Source organism: Pteropus medius, unplaced genomic scaffold (genome assembly GCF_902729225.1).
Source record: "Pteropus medius unplaced genomic scaffold, Ma_sr-lr_union100, whole genome shotgun sequence".
Taxonomy (NCBI): Eukaryota; Metazoa; Chordata; class Mammalia; order Chiroptera; family Pteropodidae; genus Pteropus; species Pteropus medius.
Window position 1 is genome coordinate 2,451,701 of NW_024353906.1, and position 11,058 is coordinate 2,462,758.

Genomic DNA, 11,058 nt, shown 5'->3' on the forward strand with positions numbered 1-11,058 from the left:
GCTGGGTCCACCAGACATTAAAGATGGGTTTGCAAGAACTACAAGGCTTCTAAAGCCAAATTGCCTAGAGTCTTTTATGTGGCAGGCACTTTGCTAGGTGCCCTAGAGAGAGCAAGAAATATAAATGTTTTATGAGAATTCATGCTGAAAATGTATTCTTGATTACTCCTGTGGAATTTTCCAGGCAAAGAAGAGTTTACTGGAGTATAGGTTTGAGGCAAATCTCTATTTTTCTGACCACACCAGTTCCAGACTCAGTTTATGTATTATCCCAGACTCTTCTGACCACACCTACTTCACATTGTTTGTGCCTACCCTCAACCACAGCCTAACACAGGTCCTATGGTCACAGAGCAGGTCACTGAAGCTGCCCCTCTCCCTCACACACACAGATCAAGTAGACCCAGACATAGGGCTGATTGAGAAGGGACCAACAGAAGCTCTGCTTCTCCAACAGTTGCCTGAAGAGATGAGGCAACGCAACCCAGAAATACAGAAATAATGCCTCCTGGGATGGGCTGAAGTATTAGGAGAAGATGGGTGAAAGCAAATAAATTTATTCCCTTTCTCTCTTCCTCCCCAACCTCTCGCCAGTCCCTGCACCACAGACTGCTTCAAAGGTACAGTAAGAGCTTATGTGGCCTCTCTTAAGACATCTTATGAAGCCAAGCAATCAGCTGAGCTTGTTATCTTTGAGGGGGTAGCCAGTTCAGTAACACATCCCTTTATATTTCCCTCCTTCCCTTGCCTCACTTCTCATTTTCCCTCATTTCTACTTTCTTGGAATTAAACTTTCCTCTAAAATGTTAAGATGTAAGTTTTTGCCTCAGATCCTGTTTTCTAGGGAACCTATGCAAAGACAGATTCAGTAGTGGCCGTGGGAAAACAGACCTTACAATGGGATTTGGTGTTTGATTATTTATTAATCTGAGAGCAACAGGTACTTCATGGAGGTGGTAAGTAGGGTGGTGATGACCCCTTGCATACAGACCATCACAGTTACTGAGGTTTTCTTTCACCAGTGGTTAACTGAGATGCAGAACAGCAAGCTATTGGGTATTGAGATTATCAAATGGCTGCTTCACTTTATTGGTATAATCTTATGGGGTTAACCTGTTTTAGGATCCAGAGACTACCTCATATACCCTAGAGGGGATAGTTATTTGCCTTACCACAATTGATACATATTATAGATATGAGTTGTCTTTTACCACTCACCATCTCTTCTCATGGAGTTAAGAATTTCTGATTTATAGCTATTGTATTTCACACAACATTGCCTGGGACCAAGATGTCCATGTTACCTCAAAGAAAGTGCAACAGTTGGCTTTCCATGTACTCATCCCCGGAAGTATCCAATTTATGAAATGGTGGAATGACTTGTCAAAGACTCAGATAAGGTACCATCTCAGGAACATTCTGCCTAGTTGGATGCTCTCCTCCAGGATGCAACATATGTATCAAGACAACAATTTATCTGTTGTGCTGTGTCATCATTAGCTAGGAAATTCAGCTAAGAAGTAGAAATAAGATTGGTACCTCTTGCCATGACTTTCAGTGACCTACTTGTAGAATTTGTGCTTCCTGTTTCCGCAACTTTAGGTTCTGCTGTGGATCTCATAAAATCCTGGGGAACCAAAAGGAGATATCTGGACTGTCAGAAGGACAATGCGTACCATGACAAAAACTGAAGGGTATGGGTTGATTGACATCAAACTGGAGAGAAATTTGTGGTAATATGTCATAAAGGCTATGTGAGCATTTGGATCAAAGATCTGAATATACCTACTGAACAATTTCTTAAGCAGAAATATGTAATTATTCAGAGGACTCTCTAGTTCTCAATGGGATGGACATTTGTCAGCAGATAACAGATGATGTTAGTACCAGGATGGACTTTAGCTTGACATTTTAGGGAGAGTACAGTGAGCAACCTGAGATCTGGGGCTTCAGTCAATATGCCTGTATTTAAGGATATTTTGGTCACCCCAGATATTGTCTATTTGGAAGATATATCCTTGAATTCTGTCTTTTTGTGCTTTAAACACTTCACTATCCCATTATTTGAAGAATTATTCTTTCAATAGAGTTATTTTATGTCAATAACACACAGACTGGAAATCATTGACAACTCAACTTAGAGAAAATCTATAGAAGTTGCCCCTATAAATTCCTAGCATGTCTGAAAGATGGTCTCTGGCCAGAGTTTTAAAGGAAACAATACTTATATCTAGTAACAAAGGAAGACAGTGAGGTTGTTCAAAATAAAATGAGAATCGGAAGTGTTACTAGTAAACATTCACTAATGAAATATTCATAGAAACAGCTGTTATAAGAACAAAGGTCTGTTTAAAGTTGAAAGATTATATTAATGCATACAGTTCAATGGAACCTGTACCCTGAAGAATTACAGATATTATACCTACAACAAGATTCTGTTAACAAAATAGGAAAAAATGTGAAAAGACTCAACAAAAAAAAGAGCAAATCAAAAATATCTGTAAATGGTTTAGTGGCCAGAAAACCAGGATGTTTAATTGGCAATGTGAATGAACGAAAACACCTTTTACTAAACTGGCCTCAAAGTTTTTAGCCAGAGTGTTCTCCCAGAACAGTTTCTAACCTCAAGTGTTATAAAACTGTGCTTGGCGAGACAGGCCTGTTGGGCACAGTGTTGTAACTGTGTTATGTATCACTTTGCACTCAAAGGATGGATACACAACTGTCTTCAAACTTTTTTAAAGCTTCTGAAAACTTTCACTGATTCTTGATATAAAATGTGTCCCATTAAAACCAAGCTGTTGTGTAGACTCTTTAAGGAGGTGGGATGTTGCATATGAAGAAATGATCAGAGATCCTGAAAATATAATTCTATTCATGCCCTACGGCATTCTGGCACAGTTACTGCATATGCTGCCAAATACGCAGTATTTGGGGAAGAGCTATTCTGTGAGCTTGTGAAGGGGAGATAATTCCCTGTGTGTATGAAGATAACACAATAGCTGGGAGGTGACAACTGACATACCCATTCAGATTTGGCAAGTGAGAAGATAGTAGAGACCCGGATACACTAGTAATTCAAGCAAGGTCTCACTGTGGTCAGTATCTTGGTGTAATCTCTATATCCAAGCTCTAATTCTATGCTTTAAAATCTAAAACCTTAAAAATTTTTTTCAGTGGACCCAGAGTTGACCAGTCTTGGAGAACTAACACTCCCACATCCCATGAATAGAACTCACCAAAAGCTGATGTATGTAATTTACAATGAAAGATATGCCTTCCTCTAAGGTCCAGAATGTTTTTTAAATTTATTTAAGTATAGTTGTCACTTTCTGGACAACTTTCCTCATTAAGTTACCTGAAGAACTAAATTAGTTATTAGGATCTTTCTCAAAGAATGAGCAGAAAAAAATGAGGCATAATAAATTTGATGGCCATCAGGGATATTTCGTCTCATCACTGGCAAAGTCTGGTAAGATCTTGTTCTATATGAAAGGTTACTTCTTTGATCAAAATTCTCTGCTAGATCGTGTTTCTGTCCCTTGGAGAAGGCTGAACCAATACTGATAAAGTCTTATCTTCCAATTTTCCTTTTTATAGATTTCATGTGGGATAATCCTACAAGACACAATTTCAAACATGTTGCAAAATTTATATTTATTAATACGAATATTTATTTATTACAAAATTATTATGTTTCCTTTCCCCAAAAAACTATGGTAATATTGTCAGTCAAAATCACAATACTTGGTGATGAGTAACTTGTGGTTAATAGGTAAATTCTAAAATAATTCTCTGGGTACAAAGTAGAAGAGGTTTTAAAATTACTTATGGTGGGAGAGAGGAAAGATGACTTAATGAGATAATCAGCTAATTTTGCAGTGGAGGGATGAACAGGTTCAAGAAGTTATGTGTCTTTTAGATTTATGGCCATATTTTTACACATCTCTTGATACTAATAAATGCTATTAAGACTAAACGTTTGTGTCCCCACCACCCCAAATTTATACATTGAAACCTTAACCCCTAATGTCATGGTATTCGGAGGTGGGGACTTTGGGAGGTAATTCAGTTTAGATGAGGTCATGAGGGTGAAGCCTTTATGATGGGATTAATTTCTCTATGAGAGACCAGTGGTTGCTCTCTCTTCCTCTCTCTCTCCACCCTAAGAGGAGGTCATGTGAGCACACAGCAAGACTGTGACGACCTACAAGCCAAGGCTTCAGAATGAAATTTACCTTGCCAGCAACTAGATCTTAGACCTCTCAGCCTTCAGAACTGTGAGAAATAAACTTCTATTGTTTAAAACACCTAATTCATGGTATTTTGTTATGGCAGCCTGAACAGACTAAGACAAATGCCATCTGTAATAAGATCGCACACGTTATTATATCCGCCTTCCCTGGGTGATTTCTGCAGTATTTTTCACTGGCCCATCTAGAACAAGCTAATCAATTCTTAACCACTATACTGTGGCATGGTGAGTCAGGGGTGGGTAATGCTTAAATTCACCAACGAGTAACTGTAAGTCTCTTTAATGGCATCTTGGAAATCTTCCAAGAAGAAGCATAAATGCCTTGGGTTCATTTATAGGTCATAATTTGTAATTTGACTGTAGGGTTTTTAAAAAGAAGTATGTATTTATATTCAGATTGATGATCCAGCATCTTTAACCCTGACTAAATAGATTTGGGACAATGTACAGGCTACTAAAATTCCTGTGGTGGATATATTTCCTGAAAGCCTCTTTGAGCTCACCACTCTCAGGGGCTTATGTAGTAAATCACTGGGTCTATGGAAATCCATCAAAAAGACCAAGCCACAGATAGACCTGTGGGAATCTGTGCTACAGCTAAATGTTAGATTATTGTTTCTACGATCTCATGACAGGTTTTGTCTGTGTTTGTTTCCTAAAACGTTCCAGGCACTTTGCAGGCCTCTTTACCTCTTTACTTTAATATTCAAAGCAAGCCTCTGCAGTAGGTTTTACTATACTATTTTACAGCTTAGACTATCCAGGCTTTAAGACATGAACTAACTTTCCAAAGATGTGCATCTAGTATATAGTAAGACCAGGAAAGGAACTCTCAACCTTTCATTCCATTTCTATTCTCCTTTTACCAAATTCAGCTGTTTCTTAAATCAACCAAAGGTTTAAAATATTAAATAAGTAGCCAACAGAATATGTACTAAAAAGGATCCATTAAATCCAAGAGTTACTCTAACACTACTAACAGAAAATCTTCCCAGAAAATTAGTTTCTTCCTCCACCTATTGACCTGGAAATGCTTGAAAGGCCCCTATTAAAAGGATGGAGGACATTTTGGGAGTGAAATGGATCTATTTCAGTGCCCAAGAAAACCCATCAAAGAGTACTAGAAAGAGTCACTGGATCTTTCTTCAAAATGTTGATTCCGTAATTGATCCTAGAAAGAGATTGCAATAGATCTCTACATTTATCTCAAAAGACCATCTATGTAAATTCCTAAAAGATCATCTATCTAAAAACTCCTAAAGTGTTCTAAGTTATTCCAAGGCTTTCGGCCTGCTATAGCATATGGTATAACATATGCTGCTGACATCCTTTTTTGAGACCAAATTGTAGTTGTTGGCTTTCCGCCTGCCTCTCGAAGGTTCAGCTTTCCAAGAATCCCTTCTCATACTTATCTCAACTGCAGTAGCACATGATGCTTGTTTGGGGTGCTTTCTCAAATGTGTGGAAACATTTTGGCCTGTGGACAATTTATGGGAAAACTATTAAGGATGAGCCAAAAAACTAAAAACCAACATTTTAAAACTTTTTATTGCTGTGTAACACTTATTCATAAAGATTCATGAATCCGACAGTTAAATTAGATCTAAATACACACCATTTCTCTGCTCCTCTTCTCTCCAGCTTCCATCCATATTCCCTCATTCTCTTCCCTCACTAACTTGCCACTCTCCACCATGAGAAACCAGTTTCCCTCTTCCCAAACAGTAGTGTATAGAATATAAAAGAAACTGCACAAGATAGGCAAACATTTGAAATGAAACCTTTTAACGCAAATCAATTCCCTTGTAAGCCCTGCTATACAATGTCTGACTTTGAATTTCCACTTTGATTTTCATTTATGATTTCACCCAAGCAGATTATGTTTCACAGGCCCTTCATATGCTAATGGACAACTTCCTTTGCCTCCAAAAAATTTTTGGAGGCAAGGGAAGTTGCTGGGAATCTGGGGTGGGAGATTTCTCCTGAATGTTCACAAATAAGACCTATTAGTCACCACAAGGCATCCACCATCACTTCCCTACCACACTCACTTGCTAATATCTAATGCTACCGCCAATCTCCACAGATGAGCCTCATCCAATGGGAACTGTCACCTTCTGTATGACCAGCAGCTCTTTGGAGAACCATTTCAGCTCCATTTTCAGTCCATATGTAGTTTGGAGAAGCTGACCTCACACCTCGGAGTAGTCATATAACTCAGGCCTGACCAGTAGGAGTTCCCATCCCTCTTCAAACAGTGATTGCTTCAGAGATGAGCATGTGACTTAAGCCAGGACAATGAGAGCCACTCCTGAGAGTTTGCCTGAAGCCACTAGGAACACATTGCTCTTTATCTTTGGGGATCATTAGCTGAAAGGAAAATATGTACTTGGGGTTACTAGCATATATATTTGCTACACTAGGAAAACTTTACTGAGAGAGGAACTAATGTAGAAAAAAGCAGAGTCAAGTAGAGAAAGAGTCAATTCAATGACATTGCTTCAAACCTGAATCTAGCCATCTAAAGGCAAGAATGCCTTCAAATTCCCAGTTAATCAATAAATCTTTCCCCCACTTTTTATACTCTGTCACTTATAACAAAAAAACTCCTAAGGCACTTAAATAGTTGTACCTACTTCGGGCTTATAAAGCCTGAAATCTAATACAAAATAAACCCTTCTAATATCTATAGCTCTATTACAAATGAAAATTATTACTTTTCAAGTTCAAAATAACTTTCTTAAATGTCTCTTTCACCCAAAAAGTTTCCTTCTATTTAAGAATCAGCCCCAGATTGAGTATGACTCTTTTTTTCCCAGCTTGATTACTCTTTGATTTGTTAAATTGCTTTGAGACGGAAATCTTAGAACACTAAGACTAAAAAACAGAGCAGAGGGTTTCACGTGCCCTGTTATTCCATATTAAGTATAATGTCCAATAATCTGTTTGTTTCACTTATTAGCATTCAGCACACTGCCTAGAGACAGAAAATATCAGTTATTCAAGCAGCCTGAGCTCCAAGCTGATTGCTCATTCATGCTGGGGACAAATAACAATGGATGGAGTGTCTGAAGCCTATGGCCCAGGCTCTATAGGACATTTCTGAGTCATTTCTACAACCCAATAAAAGAGGTGCTCTGACCTTTTATTACATCCCCTGATATTGAAAGCAGAAGGTAAATTCTACCCATATACTCTCCTAAATTTAATCTCTTTGAAACCTTATTTGGTTGAAGTCCTCATTAGGGGAATCCACTTTGATCTTACACAAAGGGACTCATTTCCTCTAAATGTATTAAGGTAGACACTCTCAGTCTTCCTCAGAATCACCTAGAGCATGCTTTTACTATTTATAACACTTTCAAAAATAACTTTGTCAGATTGATAACTCTTTATTTGAGGAGAGGGAAGGTTCTTTGTTTTTCGTTTGTTTTGGTTTTTCAATTTTTATTTTTAAATAATTTTAAACTTACGAGAAGTTGTAAAACTAGTACAGAGAGCTCCCTTGTAACCTTCCCCAGCTTCCCCCAATGAGCAAACCAAGAAGCTGACATCAGAACAATACCGTTAACCAAACTACAGACCTATTCGGTTTAACCAGTTGTTACATGTACTCATTTCATCCAGGGCATTTTTTTTTTTTTTAACAGAGATGTCTATTCCCACCTCAGATTCTGATTCGATTGCTCTGGGAGGAGTCCGGACATGAATATTTTATAAAAATTTCCCCAGTTGGGAACCACTGGATTAGAGAGACATATATATGTACAATAAGATGAGCTAGCAGAATTCCTAAACAAAGGAATAAAATTAGGATACATTATTTTCTCTCAGAGCAATTATATGTTTTACAATGTGTGCAGTGACATTCGTCCTATGACTTTAGGCATTCCATAATCTAAGAAGCATGATAATAAATTAATGACCTGCCTCCCCTTGAGAAGGAAAAAGTCATTACATGGCAATGGAATATGATATTCAAACCCCCAAGGTAAAGACTTTCTAGAGAGTTCCCCTGTGATATCACTCTGTGATATCAGCAAGGTTAGAGTGAATTGGCCCAAAAGTCAACAGTAAATTGGACTCTTTCCTAAGAATCTGTAATAGTGCAAAGAGGTGATTGTATTTTTTTTTAAAAAAAAAAAAAAGCAAAGTTCTGGAACTATGGCAAGGTGTTTTAGACATATAGACTAGACAGGAGTAGATACATGAAGAAAAACTGCTTGGGTTTCTATCCATTTTCCAGCTTCTGGCCAGGCCTTCCTGTTGCCCACCTGCACTCTTGACCTTGGGTTTCATTTGTCATTCTATATCCTTTTTAAAAAAACATTTCTGTTCAAATTCAATCAAGTTGCTATCAAATGCTTCAGCCAAAGAGCACTAATTTCTCAAATGCTGAATTGATCGTCATTTCTCAAACACACGATTCACTTCCCTCTTCTGTGCCTTTTCTTCACTCAAGCTCCTTCTTCTCGTCTGGAATTCAGCTATTCAAGGGGGAGGGGCCATGTTCACTTATCTCTGACTTCCTGGAGCCCAGTTTAGTATCAGAAACAAAGCAGGCATTCACATACTGTGGTAGACAGAATAATGGTCTCCCAAAGACATCCATATTCTTCTAATCCTTGTGAATATGTTACCTTACATGGCAAAAGGGATTTTGCAGGTGTGATTAAATTAATGATCTTGAGGTAGAGAGATTATCCTGGGTTGTCTGGGTAGGCCTAGTGTAATCATAACAGTTCCTATAAGAGGGAGGCAAGATATTGAGAAACAGTGAAAATAAAGAGACGTGACCATGAAACCAGATGTTGGAGTGATGTGCTTTGACCATGGACAAAGAGGCCATAGTCAAGGAATACAGCTGACCTCTGGAAAGTAGAAAAGGCATGGAAACGGATTCTTTCCTGAAGCCTCCAGAAGAAAAGCAGCCCTTCCAACACCTTGATTTTAGACTTCTGACCACCAAAATTGTAAAAGAATAAATTTGTATTGTTTTAAGCCACTAACTTTGTGGTCATTTGTTACAGCAGCAATAGGAAACTAATATGCGACTAGTCACTGACCAGTTAATTGAATGGTTAAATGAATGAATACATATGCAATGCTTTCTGTAGAGCATTTTACTGCTGTTATCCCTGATATAAACTGACCTATCTGAGGTCTAGACAGCAGCCAGACCTACTGGCTTCCCACCTGAGTCTCAGTGACTGGAGCCTCACAGAGTTCAACTAACCCTTGACCACCACCAAAGAGTCAATGGGCTCCCTTTTAGGGTAGGGAAGTGGGCCACCTCCTTTGATAAGCTGAAAGATAAATATCAGCTCTTTCTCTTGAGCCACAGGATAGACAGAGGTCAAATTGTGGTTATCTCTGAGAGGTGGGATTTTAGGTGATTTTTGTTTTTATATTACGCTTCTCTGTGTTCTTATAACTTTTACACTAAATACATATTTTTATAATGAGAAAAATAAATAACAAAATAAATTTTATTCTGGAAAAAAATCCTCTTTTACCTAGGCTTTCAAAACACAGTTTTGCTCTACGGCCATACCACCCTGAACAAGCCCGATCCAGTCAGTTCTCAGAAGTTAAGTAGGGTCGGGCCTGGTTAGTACTTGGATGGGAGACCACCTAGGAAGACCAGGTGCTGTAGGCATAAAAAAATAAATTAAATAAATAAAAAATAAAATAAAAAATAAAAAAACACAATTCTACATTTAATGTCAGTTTTGTTTTTGAAACAACAATTAATAAGAACCATCTTGTTTTCAAAGGAAACTCATATTAAGTAAAGAATGGAGTATTATATGGGATTAGACTGAATGTTTTTCTCTGGCTGTCTCTTCTGATTGCAGTCAGCATCCAAAGTCAAACGATGGCTCTGCATGTTGTAAGAGGAGCGAACAAACCCCAACCAGGAGACTAGGACTCTGGCCTTACCAAGGATACCTGTGGCATCAATGTCTTATTAGTTATTTCAGGGGTTGACAGATTTTCTCTGCAAAGGGCAGGTAGTGAATATTTTAGGCTTTACAGGTTATACAGTCTTTGTCAAAACTAGTCAACTGTGTCATTATAGTGTTAAGGCAGCCATCCACAACATGTAAACAGTGTGACTATGTTTCAGAAACACTTTAATTATAGACATTGCAATTTGCATTACACATAATTTTCATGCATCACAAAATCCACTCATCTTTTGCTTTTTTTCAACTATCTAAAAATGAAAGGAATTCTTAGCTCACAAATCATAGAGAAACAAGCAGCAGGCAATTGCATTTGGCCAATGAACCATAGTTTGCCATCCTATAGTTTATATCATTTTTTTTACAAAGAGTTGAAGAAATAGATTTTTACTCTCAATTAACTACGTAATATGGAGTTTTCCTTATAAAAATAGAGTTCAATATTTTTAGAAATACACATTAAAGGCATTGCTTTGTTATTGTGCATAAACTATGATTAAGCCTAAATATTTAGAATCTTCGCATCATTAAAAGTTACTGATTGCCACTTCTGATTTCCAGTTCAGCATATTAGGAGCTTGGAAGTTGTCACTTTATCCTACTAAGTAAAAATCTGAACAGACCTAAAATCAATAACTTCTGTAGGATACATAAAACAAGTAAAGAAACAGGGCAAATTGCTGCCTCTAACATTAGAGAGCCAGACAGGTGAATATAGGGAGTCATGGCTTACCAGAAGAGACTCAGAAAGGAAACCACCTTGGGAACCAATGCCAGGGAGAGGAAAACCTTAATTGTAACTGATGACTTGCTGAAGGCTCCATATAGATGACT

General features: G+C 37.8%; 1 pseudogene; it reads left to right on the forward strand.

Annotated features, from left to right (window-relative positions):
- The first annotated feature begins 9,795 nt into the window (after positions 1-9,795).
- LOC120593633 (uncharacterized) lies at positions 9,796-9,914 on the forward strand (annotated as a pseudogene).
- Positions 9,915-11,058: the final 1,144 nt, after the last annotated feature.